The 15,780-nt window shown below is 42.4% G+C and overlaps 1 protein-coding gene across 9 annotated transcripts in view; it reads right to left on the bottom strand.

Moving 5' to 3' along the window:
- Positions 1-15,780, bottom strand: part of Ih (hyperpolarization activated cyclic nucleotide gated potassium channel Ih) — a 166,123-nt gene that overhangs the window by 106,543 nt on the left and 43,800 nt on the right. The gene's annotated exons all lie outside the window — the stretch shown is intronic.

The following is a 15,780-nucleotide window of genomic DNA, read 5'->3' as shown; positions in this document are numbered from 1 at the left end:
TTAACGGTCGATCGGTTTACAGAACGATCAAGCGATTCGAGACAGAGACGGCGGCGAGAAAGCTCCGACGACGAGCCATAAATTATAAGTAGGTTTACAGACGGAAGTATTCGAAGAAGTAACGACTCGGTATCAAGAGGATATATATATATATATATATATATAATATGCCGGGGATAGATGTATAGGGACAGGGAACAGAAGGGGGGGGGGGGGGGGGGGAAGAATTTTACAGAAAATTAGATTTCTTAGGGAAGCTTATCGCTTGATTAATGTGCTTTTAATGGGACACGTCGCCGTATTCCTTCGCGGAATTTTCCACGCCTCTCTCGGGTTGTTACACAATGTATAATTTACCCTAGCGTGAAAGAATAAAGAAATATGTCTATAAATTATATCTCTTTGAGTATTCATTTTTTAATGTAAAATTTATTACACGAGGCGATCGATCGCCGCGTTTAGTTCAACATAACTGTAACATGCTGCACAAGATTTTGTGGCAAGCTTCGTACACTGGCAATAATATCGCGCGAATCAAAGATGACCGAGTAATCGATTCTTTGACAAAAAAAAATATGAACAATTTTTAATATTCATCCCACTTTGAACGAGGTCTTCCCTCGAAAAGCTCGGAATGGACCCAGACAACTGGTATTCCTATCAAAACCCCTGAAAACCGTTTCAAACGTCATGCAACATGAGCTGTCACTTAAATCAACCGCATTCAGGAAAAAGTCCACGTTTTGTAAATTACGCGAATCGCCTCGAGAAGGTAAAATGATCATTTTCACCTCAAGCAACACTGTTTTCCAATTCCTTCTTCTCACCACGGCCATTAAATATGTAAATGTATATAAATATACATTTATACGCATATACATAAAATAATAATACCAATAATAGTAACAATAACACGTTACCACGATTACAATAATGGCGCAGAATTCCAACAAAGCGTGAACAAGACGTCGTTAATATCGTAAGCAAAGTTTACTCATTCATTATGATTCACTGACAAGAAATTGTTGTTATTCTTTTCCCTCCCCTCTTCGTTTTATTCATTTCTTTCGCCTTCTTCACGATTTACGCGAATCGATTATGTACAGTAATGATTTTCGTTTCAATTCAACGAATAAGATGCACCTATTTTTAAAGGATAAATGGAACCGAGGATGAATAGTTTTACAGTAGGTATACTATGAGTGTTAAAAGATAGATAAAAGATTTTCACGTAACAAGGTAAACTAACGAGAGAGAGAGAGAGATAGAGAGATAGAGGGAGACAGGAATCGAGCTTTCCCTATGATTTTCACGAGTTCGCAGGAGGTCGAACATGACAAATACGATAATTGGGGTACCGCCCATTGAAGCGGGAGGAAAGGCACAGATGTGTGTATATATATATATACACACACATATATGCTATATATATATAAGATCTTGCACCTGTAGGCGGCGGAGGAATATAATGCAGACATTATTCATGACATTATTCGCGAGTGAGACGACATAAGGGGTGCTTTGCATATTTTTGATATAGACTCTCACCAACACACTGACACAGGTCTAGGTGCAATATTCTTCCCCACATTAATGATTCTCATTTTTTTTTAAATTATACAATTTATCCTCGATTTATATACAACGGGAGATCATTCAAGTGTTTCGTTTATATGAACTTCCGGTAGTGAATGGGGAAGAAAAATTCTCTTGGTGATCATCGCAACGGTGAAATTGATAGCAAGCTGTCTTTGACTCACGTGACAATTCTCATTCCCAGATCAAATTTAGAGACTCGGTGCTCGATGTGTTATCATAATTTGATCCCTGACTTAATTTCGGTCAGCAATTCTTCATCTTCTTCGTCTTATGAAGCAATTTTCGCCATGTCTGAAATCTAGGATGACGACGCTGGTTGATCCGTCAAGATCCACCGGCGTTTTCAGCGCAGAGCTAATCGTACAAGCTCTCAATGTGTAATATTGTATTTATACGAGACCGCGTTATGGGCCATCACGCATCCCGCGGTTCACCTGTGCCAGAGGCGTTCTTTTTTTCGTCACCATCGTTATCGTCGTCGTTGTCGTAGTATTATAAAGCCCCCAGGACCAAGGAACGTAAAACACGCGATACGTAAAAGTGTGTAAAAGGTGTACGCGAGGCAGCTGGTGTATCGAATCGTAGAAGTGATTTCGCTCCAATTCCCAAGCCGCGGAAGACGCGGGTGTTACCCTTTGTTCGGTAGCAAACTCACTCGCCCCGTTTACTAATCCGTACGAATATGTAGTGCAGCCAATATCGAATGTTATTTTTAAGTCTGCAGGAACGAAACCGCGGAGTGTCAGACCGATTGTAAGATGTTGGTGCGCGAAATGGAGTCCAGACATGTACACTTGGGAACAATGAGTCTGAGACGACTAATTTTTTACACTAGACAGCTATGTTGGCAACACAGGAAAACCTACAGCGCCACACTCGGCCGAACGCGAAACTAACTCAATCTCAACAAACATAACGTAACCCATGACCGTCGAATCTAACCTTAGAATACCGCGGGGATAATGAATTGTTGGATTGACACGTAATCTAAGGTTAGATTCGACGGTCATGGGTTACGTTATGTTTGTTGAGATTGAGTTAGTTTCGCTCTCGGCCGAGTGTGGCGCTGTAGGTTTCTCTGTGTTGCCAACATAACTGTGTAGTGTAAAAAATTAGCCGTCTCAGATTCATTGTCCCCAAGTGTACATAAATATACTTTCGTTCCGAAAAGCCGCAGCAGGTTCAGGAGAGCAGTCTGTGGAACACGGGAGAAGGCAGTCGGTAACCCGAACGGTTGTAATGAAATTGATTCGGATCAAACCGGACGGGCAGTGAACCGTGGACGACGCAAAATTGGGACTCGTGAAGCATGACCCGTGTCGATCGATGTCTAGGTACGAATATTAAACCTGTCCCCCGTAAGCCGGAGGAAGATTGATCCACGTTAAGTGAGGTCAGTTGCAAGACTCGCGTGTTTCTCGGATCTTACAATTAGTCACGGTTAGAAGCAGCTAGCTGGAATACTGAAATCGAGAGATATCAATCTTCCACAAGCCCCAATCGAGGAACACTCCTTTGGCCCGAAGGTCAGCGGGTTTTTCACTTCAAGAATCGACTTGCGAGGGGCTGCCTTTTCACTATCGAATCAAGCGGTGGTCGTTCGACGGTTATTGGAATGGTACGTGTATATACATAAAAAAGATATATAAAACCGCATCATCTTCTATAAACAGAATGCCGCAAGTCATACGGCACGTGTAGCCTTCTCCTCGTTAAATTCGGAGCCTCCCGATGCGCGAGCATCTCTTGACTTGTGTTGGAAATAGTTTAGTGAAACAGCGGGAGCACGTCTCACACATTCCAATGCAGGCGAGAAGGGCTCGGCAAGTGGCGCCGGTGATCTGGAATCGCGTTATAAGTTATCAGATTCCAATGGCAGGATGAAACGGGCTGGATTGTAAGGGTAGGCAGATATGCGGTTGAGCCCAGAGGCTGAGGCTGAGGTCGAATAATCTCCGAGATCCTTTCAAGGCGGTGTACGTTGGTGGTGGAAGCCCCGCGAGGATCTGAAAAGCAAAAGAGCGACCCCTCGACAAAGAAGCGGCTGCATGCAGCATCGTAGCAGCAGCAGCATTAGCATCTAGGCGAATGAATATTCCGAGATAAATATCGAGAGGTAAAACTAGCGCGGTGGTGCAACGACGCCGCGCTGCACATACACACCCTGCCAACAAAAGATAATACCTGCAGCAGGTCTTTTAACACGGAGTCATGACACTGCAGCTGCATCTGCAGCAGAAGGTGTGACGAGCCAAGGGTGCCTCACCCCGGACGGTGCAGTTCGCTGCAATGATAAAGTGGAGTGAGTTGAGGAGAGGGAGAAGCACTCGATATGTGGGAGAAGGTCAAGCCTCCTCAACGCCAGACAATGAAGAACTCCTCGAGATTCAACGTATGGATCGTTCGGTGCGGCCAACCGATTCTGTGTCAGCAGCCGAGCTTCAGCCAGTCGAAGATTTTCACCCGTGAATAATGTACGGCACAGGTTATAAATTGTACCCAACGTATGACAGTTGCGATGTTGATCTCTCTTCATCTCGGCCACGGGCGGGTCAATCTCGCTTCGATGCTGCCGGTGTTTTAGACGTGCTTCAACATCGCGAGGATGGATGGATAGATAGATAGAATAGATCGGCGTAATTAACGAGATATTCCGTCTCCAATTACCGTTTCTCTGCACTACCTGCAACCGTGTACCGGTGGTGGATGAATTGTAAAAGTATTCAAAGCGCGGTTAGATCGTTCCGTTGTATGTTAACCGGGCGCGCACACAATCGAAGCTCAGCAACTGAACGAGCGCGTTGAGTGACCAAGACTTTAAACCGTTACGATGGATGTACCGCAGATACGGGCGTATGAAATTTACTGCCCTTGGACGCTTGCTCTTCCAACGTTTACTCTTACAGATATCTAACGTTACGCTTCACCGAGAGCAATTCCATCACGGGTAAATAGACGTCAAAGCACATACACGTACGATCAACGGTCGTCAGGGTGTGCCGAACACATCAATAGATTCTCGCCACTCGGTATAGCAAATAAATTCGTGCCAATATTATGACCGATTATACTGTTGTGATTTCGAACACATAAAGCGATAGTTATAACAGCCCCTTTTGATTCTTTGAAACATTTGAACTTGAAGTTTAATGGATGATCGGAAAGACAGACAAACATTGCGGGTGGGAAAATTAAAGACCATCATCAAGTTTGTTGGTGGCGAGGAATTGGTCGTTACGAAATGGAGCGTGCACCGAAGATTTCGAGACTTTGTGAATTGAAAGGACTTGAAGTCAAGTACCTTTGAGTGACTGCATTATTTCACGTGACTTTGAAAGAATTGAAGTGGATTCTCGCCGAGTTGAAGTCGTTGAAAGAAGTATAAGGTTGGCACCAGTGGGTTAAGTTAGGTGGTTGTATCTTGTACCAAGAATCATACGCATTCAACTGACGGCGACTAGGGTTGTTCGTCTATCACTAATTCCCAGGTCAACGACTGGTTACACATGTCACCGTTCCCGACTCCCCCTTATTTCTAGTGGCAATAGCTGACTAATATAGTTGGGTAAACAGTCCATCGGTCAGGAATATAATTCCTGATCCTTATCCATACCGACTAATGGTCAATTCACTCGGAAAGCAATTGCCGACTGCCTGCACCGAGAGTAAAAGAAAGAAACCGTAGTAAAAACCCAACGGCAGAAACGAGGATGAATTCCGAGGAAACAGCGGCTCGCTCTTCAGCTGAGGTACCAACCACAGTTTATATTCACGTACATAAAAGCAGGGTGCAGCGTGTCGGTGCAACTTTTCCTTCCTCCGCAGAGCAGACGTGGGATGATTGTTAAGGTTGTAATCCGAGGCGTAACCGCAGAAACGGGATTTTGCGGCGAGTCCATACATTTTCGGGAAAATTATCATGCCGAGGCTGCTCAACTACCGACAGCGTTACTTTCCGACCCACGCAGCTTTCTGTCTGCCCAGCGAAGTGCGTGAGAGCCAGCTCGCATAGCAGTCGTTGTACAACGTCGAAAAAGGGTCAAGTTGCTGGTCGAGCTTTACGGTATGAACGCTGGATGAAAAGGGACGCAGGAATTCCGCACGCTGCTTGACGAGCCTCTGCGCTGCGAAAGCTCAAAGGCTTTTCCCAACCCTGCACATTGCTGGCCGGTCAAGTTGATCTACGCCGCCAATTGGGCTCGAAGTTCGTGACAACTGAACGGGATTCCATCAGGCAGTACTTCGGCTGGAGCTACGAACGATTCCGTACTTGCCGGAAGATTTTTGAGGATGGATGAAAAATGGCCGGAAGCAAAATGTGATTAAGCGTCGTTCAAAGGATGACTTGAACCGTTCTTCCCCACTTCTAACACAAGCCGCAAATCGCCGACGGCGATAAAGGGATGGATCTGACAGCGTGCATGGCTTCACCGTTTTATTCATCTTCCAAAGTCTGCCTCTAATCTCCGAAGCGTCAACTCTCCCTGCAGCGTCACGGGTGCAAACAAAGTAAAAGCTCGGTGTCGTCAGGGTGAACCGATGAACGATGAACGTTTTGCACTTCGTGACAACCGCTTTTTCACCGAATAGGTGGAGGATACCTCTGGCTGTGAGAGCCGCGACGTGACGTCTTGTAAGTCCTTCGATGCTTGGTCTCTTGCACCTGAAGAGGGGAGAAAAACGCTTCGGACAGAGCCAATCTGAAGTAAGGAAATCTTTGCCTCACGTATCGGAGAAAGGAATACAACATATTCCCAAGACCTTGCAACGCTGCATCGTGGCGAAATTGATAAATGGGGGATCGATTATCGATAAGGGATTAATCGGAAAGGCGGTGAAATTGCTTTAGGAAGGTTTGCGGCACGGGATGCCTGTCTTAACAGGAAAGGGTGACGGCGGCGGTAGGGAGAAGCCGAAACGTTGAATTACACAAGCGCGTAACTAGACCGCACTGCAGGAGTGCTTCCAACTTTCAGGATATTAGGGTTAAGATATCGACCTCCACGCACGTAATAAAAATACACCCCAGAGCCCTTATTCCCGGCTTCCCGTGGCTTAGGCCGCGGTTAAGACCCTGGATTTTCGAACGACGAGAGGCGACTTCCGCCCAAGAAGCAAGTTTCGATCCCAAGAAACGTAGAATCTTTCGTTCTTTTTCTGTTATTCTTTTTTCACAAACAAATTTCACCCTCCAAGTCCCAACAGTGACTGAAAACCCTTTACCAGACTCAGGAGATTTCGTCTGACGGTTTGCACACCTATTCTTGTCCCCCTCGAGAAGTGCTTTTACTTTTTACATCCTCCGGATGTTCCCTAAAATGCATGTATTGCCGGGCATCGATTGGACGTTTCGCTTTTCGAGAATTGTCGTGTGATACGAGGGCGTTTTAACCTCGACGAAAGGAAACGTTTGAAAAGAGGAGGTGAGATAAACAAGAAAAGGCCACCCCGTTTTCCAGCCTGAACCGAGTTCTCTGATCGCCCCTTTATCGAGCTCGCCTCCTCGCTCGTTTATTTACATAAGCTTAAAGTCACGTATAGCATCAGCATACAGGTACAACGGTTCGCGGTTCTACAGGCTCGTGTTCAAACGGGATATTACCCGTCATTAAGAGGATTTCTAGTTTTATCAGCCACCGGTTAATGGGCGCAGAAAGGAGGGGGAAATGCTTCATCAACATTTCAGGTGGCGGAGATAACCAAAGCACACAACATTTTCCCACACATTGTATTAATAACGCAGTTTTGCAATCAAAAAACTGCACAGGTTTCTTTTTATACCGTTTCTTATAGATTTTCACTCACTGAAACCAGCGAAATATACTCAAAAAGTTTCATCAAGTCAGGTTTTTTCGTAACATCGTGTTTGTAGTTTTCATTTAGAGTGTGACTCCCGTTTAATTCGAAATCTGGTATTCTATTCTTGATTCTAAAAATCCTGAGCAAAAGTGATTTCTTACTTCCATTTAATATTCATTGGAGTGAGACTCAAGAATAAGTACAAACAGGGAAACGGAAAATGGAAGTTATTTTTAGATTCAGCACACCCGAAATCATAATATTTATCAAAAATATCCCATGTAGCTGAAACAAAAATATTTTTTTGCAGACCTGTCTAATCCGAGAGTAATTATCTGAGATTGGGAAAAATGGTATGAGGAATTGAACTTGGGTAATTTCATGATTAATTTTCATTTTCTCCATGCCGAGCTCAACGTCTCCCTCACTCCAAAACTCTGAATTATACTGTGTTCCTCTTTTCCTTTATTTCATCTATTTTTGTTTTCACTTCCGCAGGGTCAGCCGCCCTCCGTGTCGTTCGACACGGTCGTCAAATTCGCAGTTACAATTCAATTTGTTGAGGCTAAACTGGAAGGGTGTGGAATAAAAAAAATTTATCGGGTATAGGTATATAATATCCGAGGCTCGTGATACACCCGTAGCTCGTTTATACGCGGTGCTTCCGTCGTTTTTTGAAAAAAAAACAAAAAAAACAACAAAAAAAAAGAAAACACGCACCAACGAATTTCTCTTCATTTCCAGCCGACTAATGGCCGCGCTATTGTTCACGCTCGCGGTTCTCCAACACACGTTATATACACGCACGGACTCGTATTACAATTTTGAATCGCGTCAAATAAATTCGTTTTTCAACTGTTTCAATGCGGTGTTGCAATGACTGCAGTGACACGGTTAATAAAACAAAATAAAAGCTGAATTGAAATGAGAAAGATGAATACAAAGTGTAACCAAGAGTTTCGAAAATCCTGCGTTTCAAGGTATATTCGAAGATTCCGAAAAAGAAATTGACGATTATCAAAAACCCTTACAATTGTAACGCTTGGTTATAATTTGACAAACTTATGAAGTAGGCAGGGGGTGACTCGAATTCTACAGTGGGTTGGAAAGACGACACAAGACCTCGAAAATAACGATAAAACTTTTCGAATCTGGTTACGAAAGGGTGAAGAGGGAGGAAACTCGCGGGAGGAATATAAAGCGGGTTGGATTAATTGACGCGTCGTGAATTTTCGACGCTTCTCTAAACGGGTTAATCATGGATCTGTGTGACAAGCTTTGACGTGTGCGATTAGGGCACCGAGTATTCGGAGGGCTATTAGAAACAGCGTTTCTCGTTGGTGTTGCAACGAAGTCCCTACACGATTTGGGAGGTCCGACTTGCAAATGAACGCCCTTTGTCAAGGGTTAAGGCTGGGCACTGATCCTCGGATAAATTCGGACCTCGCCCATTTCTTCGCAAGAAAATAATCGTCATATCCTTCCGAACGAAGCTGACATCCGAAATTGGAACGATCAAAGGCTGAAGAGAACGATCGTTTCACTCGTATTTTAGAACCCCGAGTACTCGGTGTACCAATTGCCATTTGGCTTCGAATCTTTGGTCTAAACAACAGTAAATTCGATTTTCAAACACGAGATATTAATTTTTAGTATTAACGAGTTTCTGGGAATTTATAGAAATATTACCGAAAATTCTGTTTTTCCCGTTATCTTTTTTTTTTTTTTTTTTAAGAACATGAAAGCACTTGGAGCAATTTCACTTTGAAAGCTTTATTATTCATAATTTCAATAACATTTTAAGATTTTATCATTGAAATTAATTTTTGTTGAAACTATAAATGACAAAGCCCTCAAACTCAATTGTTCTACGTATTTTCATTTTCTTTAAAATAAGAAAATGAAAAATGAAACTGAAAAAAAAAACTCCTACAAATAGGTATGATTTTAGACCGTCCAAGTGACGAATAAGGGAGAAGGGAAAAATGATCAGGAACCGCAATCTACTCTCACGCTCTCTGGAGGACGTTAATTTCGGTCGAAAGAGGAAAATCGCTTCCACCGTAGAGAGTTGAGAAAATCTCGACTGGTCAGAGCTGGAGCGAAGCGGAAGAGGCGCGGAGCCTGAAGAATCCGGTTGAATAATTTACCGAGTTTTCAAGTGCCGTTTCAATTTTTAGGTCGGCGAGTAAATTTTAACGGATTTTCACCGCAAGCTCCGATCCGTGCGCGTATACGATATCATATATACGTATATTAAATGGTTTTACACCCCGTTCCGTAGCAATTCCGCGTTATCTCCAAGCTTTGTGCTTCGAGAGAAGAGCTTCCCTTGCATGCATACATATTACATTATTACATACACCTATAACGTATTACGTATGTTGCCGTGGAACGAGAGATATGTAAATGGAAGGTGAGTTAGGCTCGACTTTTCCACAGAAGTAGGTACACGATTCTTTAAACTAATCAATGATAAACGGTGCGAGAATCGATTTTTATTTTCTCCTCTACGAAGATATGCTCCCTTCGTTTTTTTTTTCAGTGAGCCTCCTTCGCGCGTTCAAAGTTTCAAAGCTCCGATTGGCAGGTTATCCGAAAGCGAGTGATCGCGGGGTTCGGTATTGAATTTTTTACGTCCAAGGGCTCCCAGCGCTCCTGAACGATGCTATTGGCTCTTATGCCTGTACGCAGAGGGCCTGCTGCCGTAAATAATTAATACAAGAGCTTGTTAACTGATACGAAAAGCAGCTGTCGGCGCGTTTGCCAAGGACCCCGCATTCGCGAGAGTAAATCACTCGCGAATTAATCAACCAAATGTATACGGAATTTCCGATAACTGGACCTTTATTTCAAGTTTATTATATTTTTTTGATACTTCTCCATTTTTTCCGAGAGGCTCGTTCGGAGGTCGCAACTTTTATTTTTTTTTATTTATATCCTGCAAGATTATCAATTTCAATTTATGATCGTACAACGAACAAAATAAGAAAATGATTTCCCATTGACATTATTTTCGCCGTCTCATTATTTCCGTTACTTTTTGGAGTTTGCGCGATTTTTAAAAACAGATCGCGCGTTGCGAGCTGAATAAGCGTTTAAGCCTGCGTTAAAAAATTCGTCAAGTTTTACGTAAATTCAAGTGACAACAGGTTAAAAATCGACGTAATTTCCAAATCTGATTGAAGAAAAATGGTCCCAAAAATACGAAGACGCTTCAAATGATACTTGATATTATTTAAACGTGAAAAACATACCTGTGTGTATAATATATCAGCGACATAATTTTTCACGAACAAAATTATAACGCTGCGTTTCCGAGCCGCAGTTTCCGTCCTCAACCTCGTCAGAATTGTTGGAAATTAATTAAAACACTTCGGTCTGTTTTCCTGCACACTGCACTTAAATCCCGGAAATTTACGACGGTGGTTTTTGTACCGAAGCCGTAGATGCATAGGCAATACGAAAATGTCTACATTCGCATATGTTATGTTGCGTACAGAGTTTTTCCCTTCGTGTTCGAAGAGTGAGAAAATATTGATGAAAAATCTGCTGAATAATTAATCGAAGGATCACGGTGCGTCAATAATTCCTTCACCACTTTCGAACATTTTCTACCCGTACCAGATTCATTCGAAATTGTGAATTTACAACATGCGCGTGTATCACAGATACGCGATAAATAAATAATCGTTACGAATGAGAAAAATCTTGCACCGATCTCGACTGCATCACGGTTTGCCACTCGAGTTATTCGGTTCTTGCACCGTCAGCCTTTGCCGCGAGTTTCTGCAGCGGTGGATAGATTGAATCAGAGCGAAAACTTTCGGCCGGTTGAAGATAACAAGTCGAGCTTTCGTGGCGTTATGCGGCTAAAGATTGTACATCTGACACTACGAACGAATGCCTCTCCGAGTGGAGGGTGCAATAATTAAAACGCGAAGGTTCCGAAAACCTCGAAGCTTTATGATCACCGGAAAACTTGATATGTAATAGAATTCGGAAGTGTACAAGCGAAGGTAAAATGAAGTTTTATTTTGAGTTTAAAAGAGTAATGAAAAAAATAATTGTACTATATTTGTTTTTCGACGAACAGCGTACGAATCGGGAATAAAAAAGCAAATATTGTTTTTACAATTTCGTTGTGTCAGAAAAATTTAGTACCTTTAGGTGAATGGATTCTTGACAAGTTAGACAAAGACGAAAATAATCCATTTGCATCTTTTAATGAGTCGGATGAAAGTTGGAGAGCACGAATTACGAAAAAATCTACCGTCTAACAATGTAAGACAATCTTTATTGATGACCTTTTTACTGCACACGAATAATTTTATCATCAGAAACTGACCGTTTTTCGTGATTGTCGGATATCCGGTATAATCAAGACCGTGCAAAGCTGCTTCCAGCGAAAAAGAAGTTACCGAAACAAGTCCAAAAATATCACTGGTCCGCAGAAAGAGATTACGTTTTTTTTTCTCCTTCTTATTGTTATGTATAATCATAATAGATTTGATGCTCTCAAATTGAAATATGGCAATAAAAAATATGTACCACGTATACCTTTCACGTAATGGTTTTTTTTTTTTAAACGACACACTATTTTTGCTTACAAATTATAAAACACTAATGATAGCAGCGATATTTATAAACAAAAAGTTATAAAGTTAAACAGTTTAAGCATCGTAAATCGTCAGAAAATCTATCTACTAGTATAATTCAAGTCATTTTGTAGCTTTCTTTCATTTCATATCATCGGTCGGAGTTTCACGGTGAATCTCATCTCTTTCTAATTCCTCCTTTTCTATTTCTCCCTCAAATTCTCTTTCTATCAATTCGAACTGGTTTTGTATAGACTTATACTGTTTAAATAAATTAGAGTAGTGTAAATGCAAAAAAAAAAAAAAATGAATCGTATCAGGCAATACATACGCGATAGCAAAAAATGGAAAGCAGATACAGATTCGGTACAATGAAACCATTCATATGTGTAATGTGTATATTTTCTTTTTTTTTTTTTTTTCGAAGGAGTATTTCTTTGCAGACCTGTGTATTCTCCGCGGCATTAATGAATCACCAGATGTGACCGATCGACAAAACGACGGTTTAATGCCAGTGTTTAGTCAGACAAGAATCTTACTGTTCGTTACTGCCTAGGTGCGAAAACCAGAATTCCAAAGTAATCTTTTCTCTGGCCGCAAAGCTACGTGACTCTTTTATTCGAAGGATGGTAACGTTCGTTCTCAGCTTATAGAGACTCGTCAAATCTGTCACTCTGGAACCAGAGTGAGAATTGTTAAAGCACAATGAACGGATGTAGAATTGGTTTGCATGTGGCGCCTGCTAACGACGTGTGCTTTGACTTCTTTTTTTCTCTTTCTCTTTCTCTTTCCCTTTCTCGCTTTGTCGTCAGTTATTATAATACTATACGTGAAACAAAAGACGACCGGAAAGCATTTATCTTTAAAGCGTCTGCAACTGAACAAAGTAGAAAAGAAGTTTCTTTGCCATTGGGATACGGCTTTGCGAGGCTCTTAATAAGCACATCTTTCCTCAGACAGGCCTGAGGTATTCTTTTCCCAGCGTTTACCCCCACCCCCCCTTAATTTTCTTTCCTCACTCTCTCTCTCTCTCTCTCTCTCTCTCTCTCTCTCTCTACATGTATACCTTCTCCTTGATATTTTCCTGATTCTCATCAGAGCTTTCGAGAAATTAAGATTACAAACTTTCGCCTCTTTCTCTCTAATCCCTTGACTATTTCTCTTTCTTAAAACGTTCTCTTCAGATCCGATATTTTTACCCCAACTCGAGAAGTTTCAAGCCTTCGTATAAAAGTATATCTGGCCAATCTCCGAAGTCAAAGTTCTAATCAATTTTGTATTTTATTTATTCCGTTCTCGTCCTTCTCCCCCTTCTTCGTATTTCAACCTGCAGGGTACTTTCGTCACTCGATCCCGGTGAATATCTCTACCTACCCTCGGTTCTCATTCAATCGAAACTTTACCCACAGAAGCGATAAATAATACACGTGAGAAAAGAACGTAATTGGTGTATGAAAATCGTTGCGAAACGATTTTCGCGCACGTGCGTCGCAGCTCACGCCGTGTGTACAATATGTTACAGGAACCCTCCTCCGTTCCCTGGGATTCCCGAAATCACGGTTATTCCAGTCGAATAAATGTTGTTAGAGGCAGACCCGCCCGTGCCTTAAGACGTCTACACGCATACGTCTATCTATATATCTGCATGGCGAGGAATTTCTATTCCTACCCCGTGTTTGAACCGAAATTAAGACCTTCAAGCTCTGAGCTACGCTGAAAATAATCCTCGCCGGTCTATTATGCCCGACTTACACCTACGTACACCACGAGAAGCGGGTGGTTAGTTAGTTTTTTCAAAGGATTAAGAAACTTCCCTCGTGTATAATCCTTCTTTTTTTTCTTTTTCTTTCTTTCTTTTTTTTTTTTTTTTTATTCCCTTCTTCCACCTTTTCATCTTCCTCGCCGCCGCGTCGTCCGGCATGAAGCAATCGTCTCGCGATCTCTGTTATGAGGAAAAATAAGAAGAAGAAAAATAATAAAGGATCTCCATTGCAGCAGCTCTCTGCAAGCTCTCTGCAAATAGATTTTCCCCTGAAATCTTTACTTGAAAATTCCGACGTTTCATTCCGGTTAATTGAGTCCCCGTTCTCTTTAATCAGCATTCATGATAAGGAATAAGGTCTCTCGCGATATAGCGTCTCGAATTTTCCATGAAAAATTGCACACCTCCAGAGGAGAAAAAGAGCGTAACCGTAATCGAACTATTCCCGTTTTTACCGCGGTGAAACCGTGTCGTGGCATGGATAAAATGACGCGCAGTCCAGTTACTCGGCAAAAAATATCGCCAGACATCAATAAAAGGATCAAATATTTTTTCCGTATTCTGTTTATTTTTATTTTTTTTTTTTTGTTTTGTTTTTTTCTTTTTTATTTTCTGCACCGCAGATTTCTGAGTCGAGCCAGAAGCGACGTTTCGGGCCAAACGATGCCTCCGAGGTTTATTTCTGTTATTTTTTTTTTTTTCCTCCCCTCTCCGTCTCTCGCGCGATAACCCCGAGTGCAAGAATATGAGCATTTTGCAGTTTCCACGAGTGCAGCACAAAGAGGCTCTTGTCTCAAGTATGCGGACTGTCACTGCTTTTGCTGCTTTTGCTGCCGCTACTGCAGTGGCGACAACTAGTCAAGCCTCTGACTAATACCAGGAACGGTTGGGCGAGGTTTACCTGCCCGGAGGGCTGCGCTCCAGCAGCGATAAAATACGGGGAAGATGGGACGAGAGGAGAGGCAGCCACGAGCGCTTTTATCCCTACCAAATTTCAACCTGTCACGAACGAATGGGACGTTTCATTTTTTACCCCGAAGAACAACCGTCGCACTTCAAACGCTCCGTGTGATTTTCATTTTTTATAACTTTCTCCTTGTCGTCGTTTTGCCAAACTCTATGCTCGATTCGGGCCATTGGAATAACGCATCACGATTAACACTGTTTAGGAAAATTTTCGATTCTTGATTTTCATTCGCAGCCAGTTTACCGGTATTCATATTCTTCAGGTACAGCACTCGTGTTCTCAGTTGTGAACATTGCCCAGGCCGATCGGATATATCGTATTTATAGATGTACGTGATGTATCTTGAACGGAGTCTTGCAGTAAGAGACGGGTGTAAAATCCGTCGATGCCAATTTTATGGCTCTGAACCGTATCCCCTGTAAATTAGATTACAGTCGCCTGCTCACGCATAACGTGCATTCCGTGACGTTATCCCACCTTACCGGCTGTAGGTAACGTAATTTTTCATTTTTACCGCCTGAGAAAGATCGAGGGAAACACTGCCGTTTGCGTTAGTGAAAATCTGATTGATACTCGAAAGTCATGCAAGCTCGGAACGAGAAATCAGGATTTGCGATATCGAGAGGCGACGATAGTTCGACGCAAATCCAAACGCCCCATATTCGCTCCTTTACGTATCCATTATACAGTCGACTAGGTAAATGGGTATAGCATAATACGGGGCGCCTCGGATCAGAAATTCTCTCGTCTAGACGGATATGTGTACGTAACACAAGTTAAAGAGATGACTTCCGTTGCCAGTCGGTTTTATGGCCGGCACGATACACAGACCATAGCGTGAAGATGGACGCAAGGCGTAAACACGGCAACACCGTTGGATGGAAACGGGGTTGCAATAACTGTATTAAAGGGAGAAACTCTGAGCGACGTCACTCGAAAAATGGATAACGAGTAAAGATATTGAACGGTCCGGAATTCTCGTCCGACGCTGAGTCGTGTTGTGTACAAGAAAACTTGGTTGCATGTGAACGGAGAGACAAATCCCTCCTTGTTAA

This window comes from Neodiprion pinetum, chromosome 1 (genome assembly GCF_021155775.2).
Source record: "Neodiprion pinetum isolate iyNeoPine1 chromosome 1, iyNeoPine1.2, whole genome shotgun sequence".
Taxonomy (NCBI): domain Eukaryota; kingdom Metazoa; phylum Arthropoda; class Insecta; order Hymenoptera; family Diprionidae; genus Neodiprion; species Neodiprion pinetum.
This window is presented reverse-complemented; position numbering and strand designations above follow the sequence as displayed.